General features: G+C 34.1%; 1 long non-coding RNA gene across 1 annotated transcript; it reads right to left on the bottom strand.

Annotated features, from left to right (window-relative positions):
- Window positions 1-846: 846 nt before the first annotated feature.
- On the bottom strand, window positions 847-10616 carry LOC121425140. The gene is made up of 4 exons (XR_005971477.1): window positions 10556-10616; window positions 2464-2504; window positions 1918-1960; window positions 847-1319 (listed from the first exon to the last, which is right to left on the bottom strand). It is a non-coding gene; the product is annotated as an uncharacterized LOC121425140 (long non-coding RNA).
- Window positions 10617-14026: the final 3410 nt, after the last annotated feature.

The raw sequence follows: 14026 nt of genomic DNA, 5'->3' as shown, positions 1-14026 counted from the left end.
GTAAGATCGTCTACATATTATAGCAATCGACTGATGTGTTTTCACAAGCATCATTTATCATAATCAAGAAGAGGATAGGACCTAATTTAGTCCCTTGGGGCACGCCAGCGTGATTGGGTAAGTAATTCAAGTGCCTTGATATTTTACACATTGTTGACGATTTTCCAAAAAAACTTTATTTTAGGGGTTGAATAAGGTCATAATTATTAAAATCACATAAAACATCGTTTTATAAATCAGAAGATGATGTATAAAACAAAATAACAATATAGTGGGGCAAGGGGACAAATTGATTGTACACTCTAAAAAATGGAATGTTAAATCAACATTTAAAAGGTTGGAGGAGTGACAACCTTTTCCAAATGTTACATCCAACTTTGTATAAAGCTAAATCCAACATTTTAAGTGTTGGGTAGGACCATTTAAAGTGGTAAATGCAACATTTAGAAAATGTTGTCACTCCTCCAACCTTTCAAAATGTTGATTTAACATTCCATTTTTTAGAGTGTATCTAAAATAAAACTCATATCAAGTAAGTTTGGTTCTTTTTTCTAGGCTGCTATATTTATTTTCAACTTCTTTTTGTCTCTTCACTAAACTCTTGATAGGTGTGCGTGTGTTTGAGTTTTGTCAGACGTGTATCAATCAGAAATGATTATTTACGTCTGGGTCCGACCTTTAACGTCACCATCCGAAAGACGTGACCAGGGCTCGAACCTCGACCCTCTGCATCAATGTGTAACTTCCCCCACAGCTTGGATTACAGCGCACGCCACAACGCCAAGTTATAAATTATAATTCTAACAAGTAAACGTAACGTTATATAAACATATCCAGATGCATTAGCACTGTCAAACAGATGTCTGACTGTTTTTTTTGTTCTGTGTATAAACATTGTATCTACATGTGTGTAAACCAGTAAAAAGGGAACTTCCTTATGGACAATAAAGTTATTCTATTCAATTTAATTCAAATCCCCTTTGTGACTTGATCACCGTGACATTAATAATGAACCAGTAAAATATCATTTCATTGTTTCTCATAGTAATTGAATCTCTCGTCTCTAAAAAAGTTTCCTGCGCCGACATTACTCCCCGCTACTGTCCCGTTGTTGAGCTTGCAGACACCGTTGCCGAAATTGAATGACAGGCAATTATGCCGCTTGTTGCATTCGGCTCCGCATTCGACCAATGACAATCCACGTATGACTTTGATCACGTGATTTTGAAGGAGCCTTCCTTCAATCCGTTTGAAGAGGGATGTCCTCTGTTGTACAACGTTTGCTCCTGGAGGTAATGACTGGTGTATGGTGGTAAAGTCTGAAAAAAATCACAAATATAGACGTGTATTGTGATCTTTATCAATACCAAATTTCCCCCAAAACACTCCATTCGCTTTTAATAGATAATAAACATGATAAACATGAATGAAGGATTCCTATGTTGTGATTATACTTTGGAAAGAGGAGTAATACTATTGGGCATTTGTATCACAAATCATATGAATAAAAAGCCTTTGGTTTATTCCTCAAGAGTATTGACAAGTTTTCATAAACTGACTTGACGATTCAGATTAGGCCTACGAGTAATAAGTGCTAAATAAGTTTACTTATTATTAAATAATAAATATTATCCACCACCCACCAAGAGATGAGATTTCACAAAAGGCATAAGTACCTTTATATAGATGTTGTATGAATATTACGAGTATGTGCAATTTTTCTGTAAGACAATACTCCATATTGATAATTGTATACAGTGTTTTCAAGCAGATGGGGAATAAACATAAAATCAGGAAGAAATGAAATATCATAATCGTTATTGCTTTGTACATTTTAAACAAATAATTATTGTGACTTCGAGCCCAACCTGGAGCTTAATACCTGCGGTTTAAATTTTGGGTATAAGAATTATTTACCTGGTGTTGGAGACGGGCTTTCGGTAGACTCTTCAGGAGTAGGCTGTTATTGAGGTGAAAAATATAAATCATCATTCCTCTGTCAGTAGGCCCCTATGGATGTCCACTGACTTTGGTATGGTAAGGCCCATGCACTGCCCCTCTTCAAGAAGAGCAAAAATAGCACATGAATCACACTCAAGAACGTTAACTCGATAAAATGGAATATTTTGTAAATCATAATAAAAACGGCAATGGAATGCATATTCAATTAATGTGTCAATAAATGCATTGATGTGGAGCTCCAGGAGACAGATTGAAAATTTATTATCCCCTGACAAAATGTAATCTCAGTATGTGGCTTTGATGAATTGACGTGGAAGCATATAATGGGAACGGAAGAAATATAAAATATATTTGACTAAATAATAAAAAAGTTTTTGTTTCATGTATAGTTAATCGGTAGGATGGAAGATGAGCATACATTAATACAAGTGAAAATGTAATATTGATTATACTTTCTTGTAGACGACTTTTCACAAAATAATTATGCCCTTTAATACATACACTTGTCAATGTCGTCTGCCCAGTTGTCTCATCTGGTATACCTATGCATAATAAAAATAACGATGAATAACTTCCAGAATACGATGAAAATAGAAATGCATCTATTAATCGAGTGCAAAATAAGAAAGTTATGACATTTTACAGTTTCGCTTAATTTCATAAAAATGTTATGCACATCCTGATCAGTATACAAATGAGGGGACTGATGACATCACTCACTATTTCTTTTGTATTTTATTATGAAATATTCTAATTTTTTCCTCATTGTCCTGTGAAACAAGTTTTATTTCTACCTGAAGATGAGGTTTTACCATGGTTTTGATATTTCATGGATCAGTCATGGTCCTTATTGTCAAATCTGTAAAAATTCAAATATTGTACAATTCAAACAATAAAAACAAAAGAAATAGTGAGCGAGGGACATCATCGACTCGCTCATTTGCAGGTCACTGAGTTGTGAATGTTTTGTGAAAAAGAAGCCGAACTTTAAAATGTCATATCAATCCTATTTTACATCCGATTGTGATGAATCTTTCAGTGTTGTGCTAGTTTGATTTTACTCTTTTGATTCAAATCAACATTTTTCTGGGTGGACTAACCTTTCATTTTTTTTTTGGAGACAATTTATGAGATAATTGATAATGATTTTACGTAGAGGGAAATTTATCTTAAAATGCATGGTGGAAATGAGTGATTTATATAACAATAACAATCAATGAATTCTTGTGGTTTATTCCATTGTTCATGCATGGTATGACATTAACACCAGTCGCGTGCTTGCATGCCTGATGTACGTACACTGTTTGATTATAGGGGGCGTGGCTATCCAATATTGAACAAGATGCACCCACCATGCCACGTGTGTCTCAGATTCGCATTAATACTGAAAACACGCATGCGACCTTGCTGGGAAGGGTGTGGCTATACATGCATGAACAAACGTCCATCTATTATGTTCGCTATTATATGCATGGGTTAATTTCAATCTACCCTACCAATAACATTGGCTTGTTAAATATGTTAATTTTAACTTGTGTGTCTCCCGACACCCTTGCCCATGCGTTCTTTGATCAGCGAAAGCGGGCTATTTTATGCATGATTAATGCACACCTATTTTTGCTCTCAAATCACTAAAACGCCCAACGAGTCAGGTTGATTGATGTGGGCGTTACACCCTGCTTTAATACATTCCATCACATGTTTTTTTTTTCCCAAATCAGCCCAACATTCATGTTGATCATTAACTCCCGCATGTTCAACCCCATGTGTGATCAGAGAAGGCGTGGAAACTCCGTCATGCATGGCTATCTTGCATATATACATGAAATACTCACCTTAACAGGATTAAAGTGACTATTAAATAGGCCTACACTGCATGGGCATGAGTGTACTCTTTGAAACTGATTGATAAAATACGAAATATATTTATTCATTTTCTAGACTTGAACCTATATTTTGTATTTTATAAACAAAACAAGAAAAAAAATCGATTCTTTTTTTCTTCTCTTTTACCCCTGATCAGGTCAGGTTAAATATAACTTCGACTTCTAATCATCAAAAAGCATTCAACACTATTTTTCTTAAGGAAAACACATATATAATCCACATTTTTCAATGCTTAATGGTTTTTGCTTTGTGTATATACATTCAATGAAATCAAATTTGCTGCTTTTCTTTATCAAAGAAACCCATCAGGCATATTGTTTGGATTGTAAATTTTCATTTAATATTTACCAACAGAATGTTGACGTTTTATCAAATTGGTTATAGATCAGAGAAAAAAGGAGAAGGGAGGAGAGGGCACAAGGGGAGCATGGCATTTTGAATCCTCTTCATGTTTCTTAACAATATCATCATTTCAATGCCATGGCTAGATACAAAGAGAAGCGTGTAAAATCCATTGTTCTCTGTATCTTTTTCTAAAAAATTACCTGCTTAATGTAATCTCTGAATTGATAACCACTTTATTTAAAATTTTGTCATCTTTTTTAATAGTTCGATCGCCTATAGACTCTTCACAATCAAACCATAACACTGAACGAAGCTCAGATAAATTCATATGGTAATTGCACCTTCATTGATCACTTTCTCAACTATTTTAATCGATGTAATCCAATTTGTTTTGACTAAGCAATCGATGTAGGTGCTATCTCTATTATTGTTCATGATACCAACTGTATTAAACGATTTATAATCCAATTGAGTCACAATCAATGAATTCTTGTGGTTGATCATGTTGTTCATGCATCTCTCTTTCAACTCCATGCCCAACACCAGTCTCGTGCCTGCATGCCTTATCTACGTACACTGTTGATTTTGGGGCGTGACTATTCAATATTGAACAAGATGCACTTACCATGCCTACATGTGTCTCAGTTTCGTTTTATGATCGAAAAAACGCATGCGCCCTTGCTAGAAAGGGTGTGGCTACACATGCATGAACAAACCTCCATCTATTCAACTAACGTGTTCAATACTACAGGCATGTGTTAATTTCCATATGCCTTACTGATAACATTCGTTTGTTGAATATGTTAATGATGTGTATCTCCAGATATCATGCACATGCGTTGTCTAATCAGAGAAGGCGGGCTTTTTCATGCTTGATTAACACACACCTATTTTTGCTTTTAACTCACCCCAAAACGCCCAACGGATCAGGTATTTAAATACTGATCGATGTGGGCTTTATACTCAGCTTTAATACATTTCTTTATTTCCAAATCAACTCGATATCTACGTACGCTGTTGATTTTTGGGGCGTGGCTATCCAATATTGAACAAGATGCATTTACCATGCCTACATGTGTCTCAGATTCGTTTTATGATCGAAAAAACGCATGCGCCCTTGCTAGAAAGGGTGTGGCTACACATGCGTGAACAAACCTCCATCTATTCAACTAACGTGTTCAATACTACAGGCATGTGTTGATTTCCATATGCCTTACTGATAACATTGGTTTGTTAAATATGTTAATGTTGTGTATCTCCAGATATCTTGCACATGCGTTGTCTGATCAGAGAAGGCGGGCTTTTGCATGCTTGATTAACGCACACCTATTTTTGCTTTTAACTCACCCCAAAACGCCCAACGGATCAGGTGTTTAAATACTGATCGATGTGGGCTTTATACTCTGCTTTAATACATCTCATTATTTCCAAATCAACACGATATTCATGTGTATTAACTCCACATGTTCAGCCCCGTATCTGGTCAGAGAAGGTGTGACAACTCAGACATGCATGGATGTATGAATTGCATCTTCATTGATTACCTTGTCAACTATTTTTAATCGATGTAATCCAATTTCTTTGACAAGCAATAAATGAAGGTGTTTATTATCTTTATTATTGATCTTGATACCAGCTATGTTAAACAATTTGTATGAGAATCAACGCATATTATGTAGTTAATTTCGTTGTTCATCCATGGTATTTCATTGATCACCTCAACTATTTTAAACGATGTAATCCAATTTCTTTGACAAGCAATAGATAAAGGTTCATTATCTCTGTTATTGGTGTTGATACCAGCTATGTTAAACGATTTGTAATTCAATATTGTATAACGATCAATGAATTCTTGTGGTTTATTCCATTGTTCATGCATGGTATGACATTAACACCAGTCGCGTGCTTGCATGCCTCATGTACGTACACTGTTTGATTATTGGGGGCGTGGCTATCCAATATTGAACATGAAGATACACCTACCATGCCTACGTGTGTCTCAGATTCGCTTTATGATTAAAAACACGCATGCGACCTTGCCAGAGAAGGTGTGGCTATACATGCATGAACAAACGTCCATCTATTATGTTCGCTATTATATGCATGGGTTAATTTCAATCTACCCTACCAATAACATTGACTTGTTAAATATGTTAATTTTAACTTGTGTGTCTCCCGACACCCTCGCACATGCGTTGTTTGATCAGAGAAAGCGGGCTATTTTATGCATGATCAATGCACACATATTTTTGCTTTTAAATCACTAAAACACCCAACGGGTCAGGTATTTAAATACTGATTGATGTAGGCATTACACCCGGCTTTAATACATTTCATCACATGTTTTTTTTTCCAAAACAGCCCGACATTTATGTTGATTATTAACTCGCGCATGTTCACCCCTGCCCGTGTCTGATCAGAGAAGGCGTGGCAACTCCGTCATGCATGGCTATCAAAATACTCACCAGAACAGGAATAAAGTGACTGTTTAATAGGCCTGCACTGCAAGGGCATCAATCTGCTACTTAAAATTGATTGATACAATCTCCTTTTTTTTAATCGTTCGCTAGACTTGTACCTAACTTTTATTTCTGGGTATACTCTTAATTCATTTTCAACTGACCGTTTATTTATTTTTTTTTTTTAAAGTGTAATGATTTCAAATCTTATATGTACTTGGGTGGTTGAGCTCTGCTCTAATGCTTCCAATGATATGTTCTTGCTGACCAAGATGGGTCTTGTTCTTTTTGTACATGTAATTTATATTGATATTGACTGCACATTTGCACCACAGACATACATGAACACCCGTTCAATCACTAGCAAGCGCACCTATACCACAAGCACCCTTGCAGTTGACCCCTTTCTTAGTTTATGGTACTTTACATTTTATCAATTTTGATGGAGTCCCTCTCTTTTATTCTTGATAATTACATAGACAATTCACATGACAGCAAATACTATACACCTCAAGAATTTAATAATATGTTTGATAGTAATTCCGATTATATTTCCCTTTTACATGCAAATTTAAGAAGTCTCAATAGAAACTTCGAATATTTTGAAAATCTCTTACACACATTGAATAATTTCAAATTTTCTGTTATAGGTATTAGCGAGACATGGTTGCATGATAATTCCCCAAATTTGTTTAATTTACCAAATTATAAGTTGATAAGGGCAGACCGCAAAGGAAAAAGAGGCGGAGGCGTGGCCTTCTATATTATTGATAAACTAAAATTTAAGATCCGTTCCGATGTGAAACTCTTGCATGCAGAGTCTTTGTTCATTGAAATTGAAAACACAGGATTTAAAAATATCATCATAGGTTTGATTTATAGACCACCAGGCTCTAATCTTGATTTGTTCTGTGAAGAGCTAGAGCAATATTTATATGCAATAGGTAATGAAAATAAACATGCTTTTATTTTTGGTGATTTTAATATCAATTTCCTACCCTCGGTCGACAGTAATCATTCAATCAATTTTATGAAACTAATGTACTCATTCGGCTTCCATTCATTCATCAATAAATCCACTAGAATCAACCCAAATTCATCTACTCAAATTGACAATATTTTTTCCAACGTACATAGCAACATGAATAATAAAATGATAGGAGGAATTCTATGCTCTGAAGTTTCAGACCACCTACCAATATTTCTAACTTGTGAAATGAAATTACCGTGCCCCAAATCAATTAACCAACACTCATATCGAAAAGAATCTAAACGTAATATTGAATTAATGAAGCAAGACTTATTACTTGAGGGGTGGGAGGATGTCTATAATGAAACTGACGCAAACACATCGTATAATCTCTTAAATAATAAATTACAACATTATTATGAAAAGAATATTCCCATAGGAAAAGTAAAAAATAATCGAAAAACACCCAAACAACCATGGATAACAAAAGGTTTATTAAAATCAATACAGACACGTAATTGCCTTTACAAGTCACATTTACGCAATCCTACTGAAGCCAATTTAAAAAAATACAAAGTATATCGCAACAAGTTAACAAAATTAATTCGTTTATCACGTAAAATGTATTATACTAATAGAATAAAAGATGCCAGTTCAAACACTTATACTACCTGGAAAATCATCAAAGAACTAATGGGAACAAGTGCAGATCCCCCACCTACTGATGACATGACTTTAAATGGTTCCAAAGTTGACTCTTCCCTTCATGCAAACTCATTCAATTCATTTTTCACAAATATCGGACCCGAACTTGCAAGCAAGATCAATAGCCAAAATGCGCATTTCACAGATTACCTCCCCGAACCTAATCCACATTCATTTTTCCTGAACCCTACGAACCCCACAGAAATTCTCAACATTACACGGTCTCTTAATAGCTCCAAATCTCATGGGCATGATAAAATTAGTATGTCTCTTTTAAAAGAAATAATTCATCCGCTTGCAAACCCTCTTAGTCATGTTTTTAATAAATCTCTATCACAAGGTATATTTCCTGACTTATTCAAAATCGCCAAAGTCAATCCAATTTTCAAAAAAGACAATCCTCATGAAATAAGCAATTATCGTCCTATATCTCTTCTCCCTAGTATATCCAAAATCCTCGAGAAAATAGTTTATAATAGACTTTATGAATTTATCAACAAACACAATTTATTAATTTCTAATCAATATGGCTTTAGAAAAAATTATTCCACAAACTTGGCTTTAATTCAAATTTACGATAAAATAACAAACGCCATAGCCAACAAAGAGCATGTCATTGGTATATTTTGTGACCTCAGTAAGGCGTTCGATACACTGAATCATAATATTTTACTTTCAAAACTTAATTATTATGGTATTCGCGGTCAATCACTCCTTTGGTTTGAAAATTACTTAATAAACCGAAAACAATATGTCACTTTTAATGGCAACGATTCTAGTTTACTTCCAGTTCAATGTGGTGTCCCTCAAGGTTCCATTCTAGGCCCCCTTTTATTTTTATTATATGTCAATGATATTATTAATACATCTTCCATTTTATCATTTGTATTATTTGCTGACGACACAAATATATTTTTTTCTCATAAAAATATAACTTCCTTAAATAACATCTTAAATATTGAATTAATTAAAGTCTCACAGTGGTTTAAAGCTAATGAACTATCCTTGAACTCGAAAAAGACCCACTTCATCCATTTTAAACATTCTCATATTACAGATTCTCCAATTCACTTACAGATTGACGGCACACCATTAGAGCGGAAGACTCAATCTAGATTCTTAGGCGTCATCATAGATCAAGCTTTGTCTTGGAATGAACATCTGCACCATATCATTATATGTATCTCGAGAAATATTGGAATAATTTCCAAGTTGAAATTTATTTTACCACACAAAACTTTATTTCTATTGTATAATTCGTTAATACTCCCGTATATAACATATTGTAACGTTGTTTGGGCTAATTGTGGTTCCACAAAACTTACTTCTATTTCTAAATTACAAAAAAGAGCAATTCGCATTTGTACAGGATCACATTATTTGGCTCACACCGATCCTTTATTTTTTAAACTGAAAACATTAAAAATTGCCGACTTATATACTATTCAAATAACTATAATTATGTTTAAATATATTAACAAACTGCTCCCTTCGTCCTTTGATAACATGTTCAAATTTAATAGTACTGTCCATACTTACCCAACGCGCATATCCGGAAACTTTCACCTCTCTAACCCCAGACTGGTAATTGCCTCTAAATCAATACGACACCATGGTCCTGACATTTGGAATGGTCTTCCAAACAATATTAAAACGTGTTCAACCATATACTCATTAAAAGCCACTCTAAAGAAAACTATCATTCAATCTTATCAACAACACCCTCCAAATTAAAACATTCACTCAAATATTCACATTCGCTATTTAATATTCTGATTTTACTCAACTGCTATACACAGCACCAGCACCTGCACTTGCAATGCACCCACTTGGTCAGTAAATATCAATCTTAGTCACGAATCTTTTATGAGGCCGCCATCAATTCAAGCCTAACCGCTCACGATGGTGGTCTCCTGCGTTCATTTTTTACCTTATATGTATATGTTTACATTTATAAAAGATTAATTTATACTCACATCCTTATTTGTATTTATTATGTAATATGACCACATTGTTTATATTATGAATTATTTTGTATTTTGTAATTATAAATAATTTTGTATTGTGTTTTTGAACGCAGAAATAAATGCAAACAAACAAACAAACAAACAATACCCATAATGATAATTTATGTATGTTTCTTAATCTAAATTACTATAAAGCAACTAGAGTGATTCGATCGAGCTTGATAACTTCTAGAATAAAGTTTTGGATAAGAATTATTTACCTGGTGTTGGAGACGGGCTTTCGGTAGACTCTTCAGGAGTGGGCTTTTATTGAGGTGTAAAAAAAATCAACACTCTTCCGTCAGTATTGATTTGAATATTCAATTATACGATAATCTTGATATTTTTCATTCACCGGTCGACTGACTTTGTGAAGTAGGCTTTGGTAAGGTAAGGACCACTGTCCCTCTCCAAGAAGGGTGAAAAATCACATTAATCAAACTCAAGAACGCTGTTATCATGCTTAGATCTTCAGTTTTTTTTAACCCAACTCGACAAACTGATATGGTTTGCAAAGTACAACGGTAATGGAATGCAATAAATCTTAATGAACGTGATGAATGTATATTCAATAAACTATACTGACATTGAGCTCCAAAAAAGTGTGTGTAAATCTTTTATCCCCTGACAAAATGTAATCTTAGTATATGACTTTATAACTTGACAAAATGAATTGGAGAATGTTATAGGTTTCATGAGAATGAAAGAACTACAGTTTTCGGCTAACTCTAAACAATTCAATGGGTGATTTCAAGTTCAGTGTTGACCTTTTGGTGTTGGTGTTAGGTCAATTTTTACACGATTAAAACACCAAACATAAAAATGAAGATGGTTCTGAAAAGTCACTCACTTGTTGTTCAGATGTCAATAATGTGATCTGGATCAATTTTAAAAACTCTGAATAAGTTTTAGAGCTATATAGGGGAAGCAATCCAAATTTCAACACCAACACCAAGGCCAACATCGGACTTGAAATCACCCAATGTTTTTTGTTTCATGTATGTTAATTGGTTGAATGGAAGATGATCACACATACAGGTGAAAATATAAAACTAATTTTATATACCCAGTTGTTCTTTGTCCGGACAGGTTGTGTGTCCAGACGATCAATTTTAGAAAGTCATTTGAAAAAAAATACAAGCGAAGCTTCGTCGATTATACAAAATGGTAGGAAATATTATATAGAGAACAAAATAGAAGATGATTACAACTATTGAATTCATATTTTTAGTGTAATCCAAATACAAAAAAAGCTTCAAAAATATGGAAAATATAAAGTGTCTGGACGCCCGACCCCCCCCCCTCTATACTCTCTTTTAGAACACGGTTATGTTTTCACAAAAATTATAATACGCCCTTTTATACCTACACTTGTCAATGTAGTCTGCCTGGTTGTCTCATCTGATATACCTATATGAACGAGTAGAAAAAACGATGAATAACTACCAGAATACGAGGAAAACAGAAGTGCGTCCAAATCATCACGTTTATAAAGTCATAAATTCACGAACTTAATTCACTCGTTTATCATGTTTACATTTATAAACACGTGGCGTGCAGACACGGGAGGGGAGGGGATCGGAGGCCATGAACCACTAAATTTCAGGACCAAGGAGTAAATAAAAAATGAGACAGAAAGGGGTATTTGATATACTATTTCCTGAATATTATGTCCAATATATTACCAAAATTATGTTTTTGTATTTATATTATCATATATTATGCGCCATCTGGCCGGCCGGCGCAAACTTTTTTTTTGGTTCATTACGCTTGTAAGGTATACTGTTTATTGATTTATTCCTTTTGTCGAGTAATAAGATGGATTTGTTAATGCATCAAATTTCATTAAACATACACGCACTATTTTTCTTCATTATTGAGGTATACAGAGCTGACAATCAGTAGGATTTTATAGTTTATGAGTTTTAAGTGGAAAGTGACAAATATGATTTTCCCCTAGAATTAGGATTTTTGATTTTTTTTAAGAATTATGATATTTGGCATGTTTTTCGAAATTTTAAAGAAAAGAAAAAGGTTTGAAAATAGGATAAAGAATAGGGGTATAAGAGTTACACATATTCTTCTTCCTCCCATCTTTGAGCAAGGGGGGGGGGGTACCGTGCGATTACTAACGTTTCCCTGGTTTAAACTATTCTGCTTACATTTATAATCTGCGTAGATATACGTGAATTCCCCAGGACATGTTTGACCTGCAGTGCATGTCCCGGTGATCGTACATGGATTGGTGGTCCTGCAATATGCAGCCCAGCCAGTCGTCTTGCCTCTGTCATCACACTGACTGTCTAGGGAGGGGTCATAAGCATCACAATCAGTAACCCTGACACAAGCTCCTTCGGTGATATTGATCGTCGATCCCTGGTCACATGTGATAGTCATCAGGGGGGACTGACCACTTCCGTCGCACCCAGTCTCTATAGAAAATACAACAAAAAGTCCTTTTCATTATAAAGGCATCTATTGGAGGGTTACACTTCGTAATTCCGAAACACGTAAATTGCCTATACCTCGATGTTCGTTAATCTGAAAACGTATATTTTTCATACCTAGAAAAGTTGTTAAGTACAATTTTTTGTTGTTGATTTGCGTTCTTTATGGGTATTGAAATAAATTCAGCTTGGTTGCCACCTTGGCAACCTTGAGCATTTTTTTAATTAGCCTAATGAGCAGAAAGATTAAAAACATAAATAATGTCATTTTACTAAGAGGTCCTGTGATGAGGAATCGATTTATGGCAATAATTTAAACATTTAAGTTATGCAATTATCGTAATCAGCCTAATTAGCATAATGAGCTAATTAGCATAAGTGTAATATATACGTATTTGTGGATGTCTATCAAAAAAAAAATGCCCAATATGTAGATAATGCATCTTTTTAAGGGTTTTGTATAGCGAGGAATTCATTTATGACATTATTTATCAATTTTAGCCAATGTAATTGCTGTAATTAACATAATTAGGATATAGCACTAATTAACACATATACATGTATATGTGTAGTACATATAAAAATATATATTTCTTTGTCATTTCATATCGAGAATGTCCGAAAACATGATTAAAACAGCTATACCACGATTTTCTATGACGAGGAATTAATTTCTGACGTTATTTTTTCCTTTTTACCAATGTAATTGTCGTAATGAGTATAATTAGCACAATGCGCTAATTAACATATATGTGCAATACATATATTCCTTTCTCATTTTATATCGAAAATACCAAATACATAAATAAAACAGCTATCCCACGATTTTCTATGACGAGGAATTAATCTCTGACGTTATTTTCTTTCCTTTTTGCCAATGTAATTGTCGTAATGAGTATAATTAGCACAATGCGCTAATTAACATATATGTGCAATACATATATTCATTTGTCATTTTATATCGAAAATGCCCGAATACATGAATAATACAGCTATCCCATGGTTTTCTATGACAAGGAATTAATTTCTGACATTACTTTTCCCCTTTTTACCAATGTAATTGTCGTAATTAGTATATTAGCATAATGCGCTAATTAACATATATGTGCAATGTATATATTCCTTTGTCATTTTATACTGAGTGAGAATTCCCCAAAACATAAATAATACAGCTATCTTATAGTTTTTCAATGATGAGGAATTCTTTTGTGACATTATCTTTTTCCTTTAAACAATGTTATTGTT

The sequence above is a fragment of the Lytechinus variegatus genome, chromosome 12, assembly GCF_018143015.1.
Source record: "Lytechinus variegatus isolate NC3 chromosome 12, Lvar_3.0, whole genome shotgun sequence".
Classification (NCBI taxonomy): domain Eukaryota; kingdom Metazoa; phylum Echinodermata; class Echinoidea; order Temnopleuroida; family Toxopneustidae; genus Lytechinus; species Lytechinus variegatus.
This window is presented reverse-complemented; position numbering and strand designations above follow the sequence as displayed.